General features: G+C 43.5%; 1 long non-coding RNA gene across 1 annotated transcript; it reads left to right on the top strand.

Annotated features, from left to right (window-relative positions):
* The first annotated feature begins 6912 nt into the window (after positions 1-6912).
* LOC116870082 lies at positions 6913-10101 on the top strand. Its single transcript, XR_004383174.1, has 3 exons — positions 6913-7279; positions 8778-8871; positions 9194-10101. It is a non-coding gene; the product is annotated as an uncharacterized LOC116870082 (long non-coding RNA).
* The last annotated feature ends 1287 nt before the right edge of the window (positions 10102-11388 follow it).

The raw sequence follows: 11388 nt of genomic DNA, 5'->3' as shown, positions 1-11388 counted from the left end.
AACCTGAATGGATTATTTGGAAAATAAAATCAATTTTTATTTGGGCACAGCTTTTCCCCCAACAAGCATTTATTGGGGAAAGATACTGCTAAAGTGCTTTGGTATGGGGCTTCATGAACATGAGCATAACATTTATCCCAGGTTACCCAGCCTTGCACAATAACTGCTCAACACAAGGATTTGGTTATGCCATTACCATAGTTGCATAACAGTCCCTGAAGGAAAGGATGTGAGTGTGGGGAAGGGGGAGGGAAAGGAGGGGAGATGAGCTGGGATTAAGTAGGAAGGTGGAGTGGGAGGATGACGAGTCAGAGGGTCCATGACTGCAGAGTTAAAGAAAGAGAGAGAATTCCCTTTGTCTAGGAGATCTGGTAGCTGAACAGGCTGCCCTGGGTTGGCATGAAAGCTGCCTATAGCAATGAGTTCAATAAAGTGATTTAAAACATATTGATCTTTGTGTGTTTGTGGGTTTGGGCTTAACCTTGGTGGTTGCCTTGCTTCAGGGCAAACACTTGGTCTTTTGTGTGCAGTTGGGAAGTCAGAACTCACTAGAGGCTTTGTCATTTGGGGCTGAGTTTGGTGCATTGTGAGGAGGTCTTGGATCCAGTCTGAGGATGTTTAGTTCTGGAGGTGCCGGTAGGGCCTTGGGCCTGTGCTCCAGGGGTGGGAGACTGCAGGAAGGCAGTTATGTTGCTTTTACCTCCCAAATTTTCTGGGAGTGTATGTGTGTGTTGAGGGAGGGTAGTGGAAAGGGAAAGAGCAGGAATGATGAGCTAGTGGGTCCCTGTAGTGGGCCCCTGAGAAACGCTAAGGAAGCTGGTCTTTGGCTTAGTTGTGCTTGACAAATGAGATGTGTTTCATTCCACTCTGGGCAGTACACCTGTGTTCTCTTTCCAGGTGCAATGGGAGCCATGTCTCCCATGACAACTGTGCCCAAGGCTTTTGCTATGCCATGTCTTCTGGGAGTAAATTGTGATTTTCCCTGAAGAGACTATGTCTCCTTTGCCAAGCAGCCCAGTGGGCTCCCTCTCTCCTCTGCCAAGAAACTCTCCTATGGAGTAGTTGTGAGTTTGGTAGAACGAATTTTCATGTGAATTAAAGGCCAGGGCATCAAACTCTAGCCACTCCCTCAAAGGAAGTGCTGCTTTCTCTTTCCCTTTCTGTAGTCTCAGTGAGGACCCTAAGCCAGGCATGGGAAGTGTACATGTTTTGGAAAAAAGCAACTCATCTGTGGTCTGTCCATAGTAAATCTCCTCGAAGTGGCTTTGATCCTAGGACTTTTAAAATCCTGTGCTTCTCAACTTTACAATTATGATACTCAAAGGACCAAGGATACATATAGATCAGTGGTTCTCAACTGGGGGTGACTTTGCCCCTTGGGGGACGCGTAGCCATGTCTGGAGACATTTTGACTGTTAATGCTAGGGGTGGAGGAGTGGGAGTTGGGTGGAGGGCACTACCCATCCAGTGGATAGAGGCCAGGGATCTTGCTAATCATTCTACAATGCACAGGAAATATTCTGCCCAAAATGTCAACAGTGTCAAGGTTGAGAAATCCTGGCATAGACCAAAGTATTACCCCTACTAACAGGAAGCCTGGCTTCCGAGTTTGTAAGATATACACCAAAGTTTGCATGGGAGCTGTATGCCTGAACTCTATTTAGGGAAAGAACCATGACCTACTTTTCAGCACTTTCCCTAAAGCAAGATTAGCCAAAACATTTCAAATATCCCTAATGTGGGAGAAAACAAACAAACAAATGTCCAAGCCTATGAGTTAAAAGACTCATTTACATAACAATGAGACACTTGAAGCGAAGGCAGATCTGGGCTAGAATTGCCTCCCTGTGAGTGTTGATTGAGAAAGAGAGCTAAGCTGGTGAAAAAGGAGCGTGCTCCATCCTTCACATGCCTCTATCATGCCAGCATTCAGCAATGCTTTCAGTCAGAGGCAGTGCTTACTGGGCAGGAGACCTAGAGATGGCCTCCCTTTGGGCAATTTATGCTAAATTAGTTTTGTGGATGCTTCAGGTACTGATTTCTCCAGACTTTCTTCATTACAGACAGTGCCTCTGGGACCAGTAGTGGGAAACAGTGTCTTGAATTACTGGGTCATAAATTTAATATTGGAAACTATCTTCCCTTCTTAGATCAGGTACCTATAGCAAATAGCTTTTAGTGTTTTCAAAAATGCTCACACTGTAATGTGATGTCTGGGGTTTGAAGAGCCCTTAGGTCAGAGGATGGGTGCTATGAGCCCTGAAACTGTCATGCAAAATTGTGAGTTCTGTTACCTGGGGAGAGAATCCACTGATTTCACCATATTCCCTAAGGAGTCTTTATTCCGAATATTAAGAACCACTAATACGGATTCATTTGTTCATCAAATATTTATTGAATGCCTATTCTATGCCAGTACAGTGTTATATACTGGAAACGAGAACTAGATGGTGGTGAATCACTGATGGAAACTTAAAGAAAACAGGAAGGAGCCCGAAGAGGAAAGTCCAGAATTAGTCAAGACACACTGAAGAAAGTAATTGAAAAATTTAAAGAGCCTAAAGATATCTTTTATTTGATATTGACAGACATTTCTATTTGTACATACATAATGTCATAACAATACAATACTATGGCGATGGAAACAAAACAGAGGGAAAGTTATGGTGGTGAAAACTTAGATGAAGCAGATTTATATTAATAGGTAATCCACATCTCTAAGCCACTGATTCTGAAAATAGAATCCAATTTGTTCCCCCAAAAACATGTTTAAAATTTAATTATCAGGTGGATTGATCATCTGTATTTCCTACCTCTTGTAATTGCAGCGTTTTTGGAATGATAGTTTGCGGGTCACCTGGGTGGCTCAGTCGGTTAAATGTCTGCCTTCAGCAGGGTCCTGGGATTAAGCAGGCTCCCCGATCATGGGGAGGTTGCTTCTCCCTCTCCCTCTCCCTGCCACTCCCCTTGCTTTTGCTCTCTCTCTGTCAGATAAATACAATCTTAAACAAAAGAAGAAAGAAGAAAGAAAGAAAGAAAGAAAGAAAGAAAGAAAGAAAGAAAGAAAGAAAGAGAAAGAAAGAAAAGAAAGGAAGGAAGGAAGGAAGGAAGGAAGGAAGAAAGAAAGAGAAAGAAAGAAAGAAAGAAAGAAAGAAAGAAAGAAAGAAAGAAAGAAAGGAAGAAAGAAAGAAAGAAAAAGAAAGAAAGACAGACAGACTTGCTTTCACAAATGCAGAGGTAAACTCTTGGTCTGTCACACACATGACTTATCATGAGGGCTTCCACTTAAATTTTTTCACCATAAACACATAATTTTCCTCTTCCTCATGCTAGTTACAATTTGCTTCTTAACATTGCCCTGACCCTGAGATTTGGCACTGAGGGGATGGAGGTGGGGGGGGAGGTGAGGGAAGGTCACTCCCAGCCATCAGTGGGACTGTCAAGGACACCTGGGCTCCTCTCTACCTCGTAGGGTAATTCCAGACTCCACCACTTGTCCATTGGATTCATGACTCCAAGCTAAATGGTAATCCATGTTTCTTCATATGGATGTCACCTTACTCCTTGTCTTCCTGTGAATAAAAACTTGCTGTCTAAACTGTGGACACTGTAAGTTTACCTGTGTTTCTTTTTCAATTTAAATAAGTCAAGTCATATCAGCCCACTGTTTCCTGAGCCTGAGGGGAATTCAGTTCATGCTGCTTAATTGGGCATGCATAGAATCTCTGTTTCATAGCATATAGAAACACCTAATGGTTTGTATAGTAAATCTCAGTGTCTCATTTTATAGGTGAGGATGCCATGGTTCCTAGAACTCAAGCTTGAAACCAGCAAAACTAAAATTAGAATCTTCCATTCTGAGTTCCTTCCTGGAGCTCCCTTCACAATGCTAAATTTCTAGAAGACACAAAACATCACGATTACTTTCCTTCAGTCCTTTCTGGGCAGAGTTTGGTGGCTCTAACAGTGCCCAGGTCACTGTACATTTAGTAGTTGTCTTACATGGATGATGGGACCCAGTAGCTCAGTCTTCTGAAAGGAAGTAAATGTACCCACAGGCTAGTTTCTTGTCTGACAGGTAAGTTGACGGTGGATCCCAGAAGAGACAAATGCTCATTAGATGTAAACACAGGAGCAAGAGAAGAGTAGGTATAATGGTTCATTCTGCCCAAGGGGCTCCATTTCCCACAGTGCAAACAGGATTCCATCTCTCTCCAGCTAATACATTGTTCAGTGATTTCCCCAGTGCCAGGGAAACCATGTACTTCTCAGGTGTTCCCACCTTAGCAAAAAGGTCATGTCACAAAAATCTATCTGGTTGCTGAGGGAAAGAGCAGGTTACTCCCAAAAAGTCATCTTTCCTTCTCCCACAGAAATAAAATTTTTCAAAAAACCCCCAAATAATCCCATTAAAAAATGGACAGGGGACTCAAATAGATATTATTCTAAAGAAGACATACAGATGGCCAACAGACACATGAAAAGATGCTGATCACTCATTATCGGGGAAGTGCAAACCAAAAACACAATGAGCTATCACCTCACCTCTGTCAGAATGGCTAGAATCAAAAAGATAAGAAACAAGCGATGGTGAGAATGTGGAGAAAAGGGAATTCTCCTGCGCTGTTGGTGGGAAGGTAAAGTGGTGCAGCCACTGTGGGCAACAGTATTGAGATTCCTCAAAAAGTTAAAAATAGAAAACTATATGATCCAGTAATTCTACTACTGGATATTTACTCAAAGAAAGTGAAAGCACTACTTTGAAAAGATACGTCCACCCCTATATTTATCATAGCATTATTTACAATGGCCAAGATATGGAAGCACCCCAAGTGTCCATCTATAAATAAATGGATAAAGAAGAGGGTGTGTATATATCTACAGTGGACTATTACCCAGACATAAAAAGAATAAGATCTTGCCATACACAACAACATGGATGGACCTAGTGGATATTGCGTAAAGTGAAATAATACAGAGAAAAACAATACCGTATGATTTCACTTATACGTGGAATCTAAAAAACAAAACAAACAAACAAAAAGCAGAAACAGACCCATAAATACAGAGAATACAGTGATGGTTGTCAGAGGGGAAATTGGTGGGGGATGGGCAGAATGGGTGAAGGGAAGTGGGAGATAGAGTCTTCCATTTATGGAATGCATAAGCCAGAATAAAAGAGCCAGCCTAGAGGATATCGCCAATGGTATTGCAGTGATGTTGTATTGTGACAGATGGTAGCTACATTTGTGGTGAGCATCGCACAACACATAGAGATGTTGGATGACGATGTACACCTAAAATTAGGTAACATGGTGTGTCAAGTATACTTCAAAAAAAATACTCAGAAAAAGAAAAAAAAATGGGTTTTTTAGCCTGGTCACTGTCTGCCCAGGAAAAAAAGATTATATTCTCTCACTCCCTTTGCTTTGAGAATGGTCATGGGATCAACTCCTGGCCAGTGGGACACAGGGGCCAGTGTTGTATGCAGTTTGCCTCAGTGGGACAGACTAGGCTCTCCCTGTCCCTTTCTTCTTCTCTGTTGAGAGTAATGTCAATGTGACAGGGAATCCTTTTGGAAATGAGGGTGTGATACAGTGGTAAGGGAAATGCTGACAGAGCAAGAAGATTGTCTTAGTCACTCAAGCTGCCACAACAAAATACCATGGAATAGACAGCTTAAACAACAGACCTTTCTTCAGTTTCAGAGGCTGGGAAGCTTAAGATGAAGGTCCCACTAGATGGTCAGCTTATTACTCATGTGACAGAGAGAAAGCGCCCCAGTTTTTCTTTCTCTTCTTCTAAGGACACTAATCTCATCATGGGGCCCCACACTAATGACCACATCTAAACCTAATTCCCTCCCAGAGACCCACCTCCCAATACCATTACACTGGGGTAAGACTTTAACATAGCAATTTGAAGGGGACGCAAAGTTCTGTCCATAACATAAAGAAACCTCACAAGCCAAGGCCCCATGGCACCTTGGGCTTCTACAGGAGAGAGACGTGTGTTTCTAACTTGTTAAGCCACTTCTGGGGCCTCTTTCACATTCAAACAAATTTATGACATGTTAAATACAGTACTTTAGGTTTGTTCTTACTAATATCACATAATGTTTTCTCTCATCATCATTATGGTATATGGGATAAAGACCCACTCTGTGAGGACATACACAGATTCTTATATACATATACACAGCCCCGCAGGATGCAGGTGGCAGAGTTTACATATGACTCGCCACATGTGACTGACCAGAAAGCCACTGTGGTTGGACCATGACTGGTTCACTGAGCAACTTCAATGAGTCGAAGACTGTGCAGAGCCCTGGGGAAGGGTAGTGGGCACCATTCTGTCCAATAGACTGTGACAGAACACTCACTTGATTCAGAAGTCTTTTATTTTTGTCACTGGAAGGGAGGGAAGGAGGAAGAGGCGATGTGGGCTGAAGGAAAGGGCGCCATCTTCATTCGCTGGGGCTGCCCTCACAAAGTACCACAAGATGAAGGGGAGGGGGAGTTTGAACAACAGAAATTTCTTGCCTCACAGTTCCAGAGGCCAGAAGTCTGAAACCCAGGTGTCAGCAAGGCCATGCTCCCTTAGAAGGTGCTATGAAGGATCTACTCTGGGCCTCTCTCCAAGCTTCCGCTGGTTCCTTGGCTCATGACAGTATAACTCCAGCCTTCAGGGGGTGCCTTCCCTGCCTGGAGAATGTGCCCACACTCTGCCTGTCTCTATGTCCACATCTCCTTTAATAAGGACACCAGTTGTATAGGGTTAGAGCTCACCCAGGTGATCTCATCTTAACCCAATACTTTGGCAACAACCCTATTTCCAAATAAGGTCACATCCTGCAGTGGGGGCAGGGGGAGGGCGGTGGTTAGGAATTCAACATGTAAATTTTAGGGGGACACAATTCAGCCCATCACAGGGATATGAGCTGAAAGAATATCTTGGCCAAATTATTCCATCCCACCAGCATCAGGAGAAGGGAACCAAACTGTATCAGAGAGCTCCACAAGAAACCCAGTGTGGGAGTAAGGAGGCATTTCCCCACCAGCTCTGCAGTGAAGCAGATCTCTCTGGATGCTCTCCCCATAGCAGCACAGCCCACGACAGCCAGGACTGCAGGGTAAGTGGAAATCCAGGACCCCAAAGCCGGGGTGCCAGCTCTTCATCTAGACCTCTGTTCCTGCCTCTCAGCTACCCGTCCCTCCCGCCTGGGAGCCATGGATAAAAACAACTACCTGCTCTGTCTGGAAACCAACACCAGAGGCTGGTGATGTATTTTAAGAAATATATTTTATCCTTTCTCGATGATAAAAATAATGCATGCTCATTATAGCTCACTTGGAAATGACACAGAAGTTGAAAGCCCATAGGAAAATCGCCCCTAATTCTAAGACCCAGTCAACCCATTAAATTTTGATTTCTCTTTCATCCATTTTTTTTTCTATGCATATTTTACAGAGTCTGGACCATGATCTCTATTTCGTTCTATACTCTGACTTTTCACATAACATAATTTGAAATTTTCTGTTATTACAAATAATGCTTAAATATTCTTCCAACAGCTGAAGAATATTGAGGATGGCCAAATAATAATAATACAGAGAAGCTGATATTTTCTGCATTCCAGACACAGTTTTAAGCAATTTATATACATTTTCCCATTTAATCCTGACAAGAGCCCAACAAAGTAGGAATTATTTTCAATGATACAAATTGCTAAAAAATATTGAGGCTCAAAGTTTTAGTAGTGTGTCTAACATCACACAATTATTAAACAGCCAGAGAGAGATTTATAGACAAGTTTGTTTAAGGCTACTTTCCTTGCTTCTGATTACTGCTTAATTTCTCTATTCTTGGATATGGGGCTTGCTTCCACATTTTTACTGTTATAAATACTGCAATGTACATCTTTGGACAGAACAGTTTTCCCCCAGATAAATTCACAGAGCTGGAATTACTAGAACTAAGATTTGAACATTCAAAAACCCACATTTTTTGTTACATTATCACTAATTTGCTTTCCAAGAAGGTTATGCCAACTTGCATCCCCTCAAGCACCATTCTTGTTTCTTTATGCTGAGCATTGGACAGTCAGTCTTACTGAGCATTCCTGCTATTTATGATAGCTGAAAACAGATTGGTTTTGCTTTTTATTTGCATTTTTTTGGTTATTAAGTTACATGGTTTTTCATGTGTTTGAAGCCATTTATATTTTCTACTAATAGTCTGGGCCCATTTATCTGTTAAAGCTTTCGTATTCTGATGAGCCATAGGCAACTGACGTTTTTTTGTGGGTCAAAAACTTGTTGACTTTCAGCTCAAAGTTTTTTTCAAATGCATTAAGAATATTAATCTTTAGATATATTGGCTATAAATATTTTTGTTGATGTTTTGATATAGATGTTTTTATTTCCAAAATGAGCACCCAGTAATCCGGAAAGTATTCGAGTAATGAAAATAGCATGCTAATGAGTCCATGGACTGATTTTTTTTTTTTTTTTGCTTTAGCATCTTTTTTTTTTTTTTTTAAAGATTTTATTTATTTATTTGACAGAGAGAGAGAGATCACAAGTAGGCAGAGAGGCAGGCAGAGAGAGAGGGGAAAGCAGGCTCCCCGCCGAGCAGAGAGACCGATGCGGGGCTCGATCCCAGGACCCTGAGATCATGACCTGAGCTGAAGGCAGAGGCTTAACCCACTGAGCCACCCAGGTGCCCCTTGCTTTAGCATCTTATTTACGTTTTCTTCTCTTCCTCCACCCTCTCAGATCTGAGTCCAGAATGACATACCTATATGAGGAAGATCACGGCTTGGCATCAACTTTAGAGATAGAATAGGACATGTCCTTGAAAGAATTACAGGTGCCAGTTAAAATGAGAAAAAATAAATAAAAATTAAAAAATAATAATAAAATGAGAAAAAAATAATGCATCTTCCCCATGGGCAATGACCTCTTAAAGGAAAAAATAAAAAAGAAAACTGTAGCCTGAAAGCATGTGGAGGGATTACTTTTACTGTGGTAGCTTAGAGGCTCTTTAAGGAAAGAGTGATGGTGATGTAGGTGCAGGGATGCACCTTGCACGCCTGACAACTCAGAATGGGCTGTGTCTCATTCGTAGCCAAACGCAGAGAAAGCCAGACCATCTGGCTCTGCAACGATTTCATGTCTTCTCTTTCCTGTAGGTAGACGGAGAATCATTTGAAAGAAAACCTTCTTGCCTGCAGATTGCACACACGTTTTTGAACATCTCAGAGTAAAAAGGAACGGTTCAACTCGCTTGTCAAATCTAAGCGGGTGGTAAGAGGGACAGAAACACTGTTTCTACAGCCAGGAATCTTTTAAATCAAAGGTTACTGATAAGCATTTGCCTTTTAACATCTCCTGCTCAAGACCCTTTGTAGAAACAGTTTCTGTTTGCTTGTGTTCCCCTGGGGAAAGGGACAGTGTTGTATCCCAATCTGCTGCCTTAAGCCTCTGGTTTAAATGATTTACATCAACCCTCCCTTGGTCTTCAGTACTTTTTCATGCCAAGTACTGATGCTCTGACCCAAAGATGGGAAGCAAGTCTTGGCTCCTCCTGTGTCCAAGGCTTTGATCAACCCGATGTATCTTGCTGCCTGCCTAAAGTGTAAATGAGATTATATTTTATATTTACAGCGTGGCTCCTGGGAGGGCAGCTGAAGATATTACACATGGGGTGCTTGCAAAAACAATAAACCGTTCTCCATGGATGAGGATGACATTCCTGACCCGCCCTCTGAGAGGATGAGCTCACAGTTGCTTTCCCTGGGGAGAGCACCACTCCCGTCACCTGGTTGCCATTTGTCTCGGGCCAGCCAGGTTGGGGGTGCAGCTAAGTGAAGAGAACAAAGTTTGCCTCTGTGCAAAGCTAACTGACCCATTTACCAATCCCACCAATCAAACTCGTGATGTCAGTCTTCCTGGCAGGAGCCACAGACCCACACGTCTAACTGCTCCATAGGAACCAATGCGTCCGCAAACAGACTTCTGCCCCCCAGAGCACGCTTGCTCTGGGGCTGGAGTGTGTGCACAGAGCTCCGCCCCTTGTCACCGCCCCCTGCACCCTGGGCCTTGCTTTGTGAAGAAGGCTTACACACGCGTCCCAGATGTTCCCTGTAACCGAGAACCCTGGAAACGGCTGCATAAAAACACATGGTCTTGCTAAGGGCCGGACTGGAATGTGACCAAATGGTCCCGGGCTGTGGTCTGATTACTGGGCAGTTGAAGACCCAACCCTGTTTCCTCCTCTCTGAGCTGTTGGGCCTTGCTTCACTAATGGGGCATGATTCTAACAGCTGCGGTTGTAGTGAGGGTTTCTTGTAAATACCGTGGATATAATGGTCATAGTACCACAAGAACGTTAAGATTTTTTTTTTTTTTTTAAAAGAGAGCAAGAAGAACACAGAGAGGAGGAAGCAGATTTGATAGCTGGTAATGAATATGTGGGAAATCGGATCATATTTTTGGAATGATAATATGGTCTCCTCTTTGCTTTCCAGCAAAATTTATATATGTGTGCCCACTCCCCTCTCCCCTCAACCAGGGTGTAAAGCTCTCCCTTGGAAGAATGTCAATAGTGACAACGAGGTCAATCTATGCAGCTGTGGTGTAAATCTTTCCTGAAATCAACTGCACGGATGTGTTTGTCCTCCCTGGGGGCCCGAGACCGAATAATGCAGGCTGTGTGACTGTGTCCCTGACTGGCTCCCTGCTGTCCACCCCCTCTCGGTGCAAACCCGTCCTGCAAGGGGCCGTCGCTTGCGTCCTCCTGGGGCTTAACCAGCAATAAGCCGTCTCCGCAGAGAAGGACATGTGACGGCTTCGAGCTCCATCATGTGACACATGCTGGGAGTGAAGAGCAGTTGCTTTTCCTTGGCTTTCGAGACCCTCCCTGTTCGGTCACAATCCTGCTTTCTAAAGCCTCCTTCACTCCACCAGTGTACCCTGAGCCACCTGCCCTCTTCCAGCTTCCCAGACCCGCTGCGACCTCCTGCTGTAAGCTTCCCTGTGATCTGAACCTCTTCTTCCCAGCCCTCTTCCCCATCCTTCAGTGGGTCTTCCTCACTGGTTACCTGAAGTGTCTGGCAGACAGGTGCTTCGAAAATGTTTGCTCACTGACGGAGAGACGGATTTAGCAGCCCAGTCTTTGAGTGTTTCATTTAGCTGTTTGCTCAACACGGCAGGATGGTTCTAGGTCAAGCCTAGGCCACCGTTGTTTTCTCTACCTGGGATGCCCTTACCTCTTCCCCACAATCCACATCCTATTTACCCTTCCTACTGGGCTCATTCTCCTCTCCAAGGCCACCCCTCTTGCCTAACCCATCAGATCCAGTGGGAGTTTTCCCTCTTTTTTTTT

This window comes from Lontra canadensis, unplaced genomic scaffold (assembly GCF_010015895.1).
Source record: "Lontra canadensis isolate GAN:19392208 unplaced genomic scaffold, GSC_riverotter_1.0 scaffold21, whole genome shotgun sequence".
NCBI classification, from domain to species: domain Eukaryota; kingdom Metazoa; phylum Chordata; class Mammalia; order Carnivora; family Mustelidae; genus Lontra; species Lontra canadensis.
Note: the sequence above shows the minus strand (reverse complement) of the source record. Positions and strands in the feature narration are given on the sequence as shown.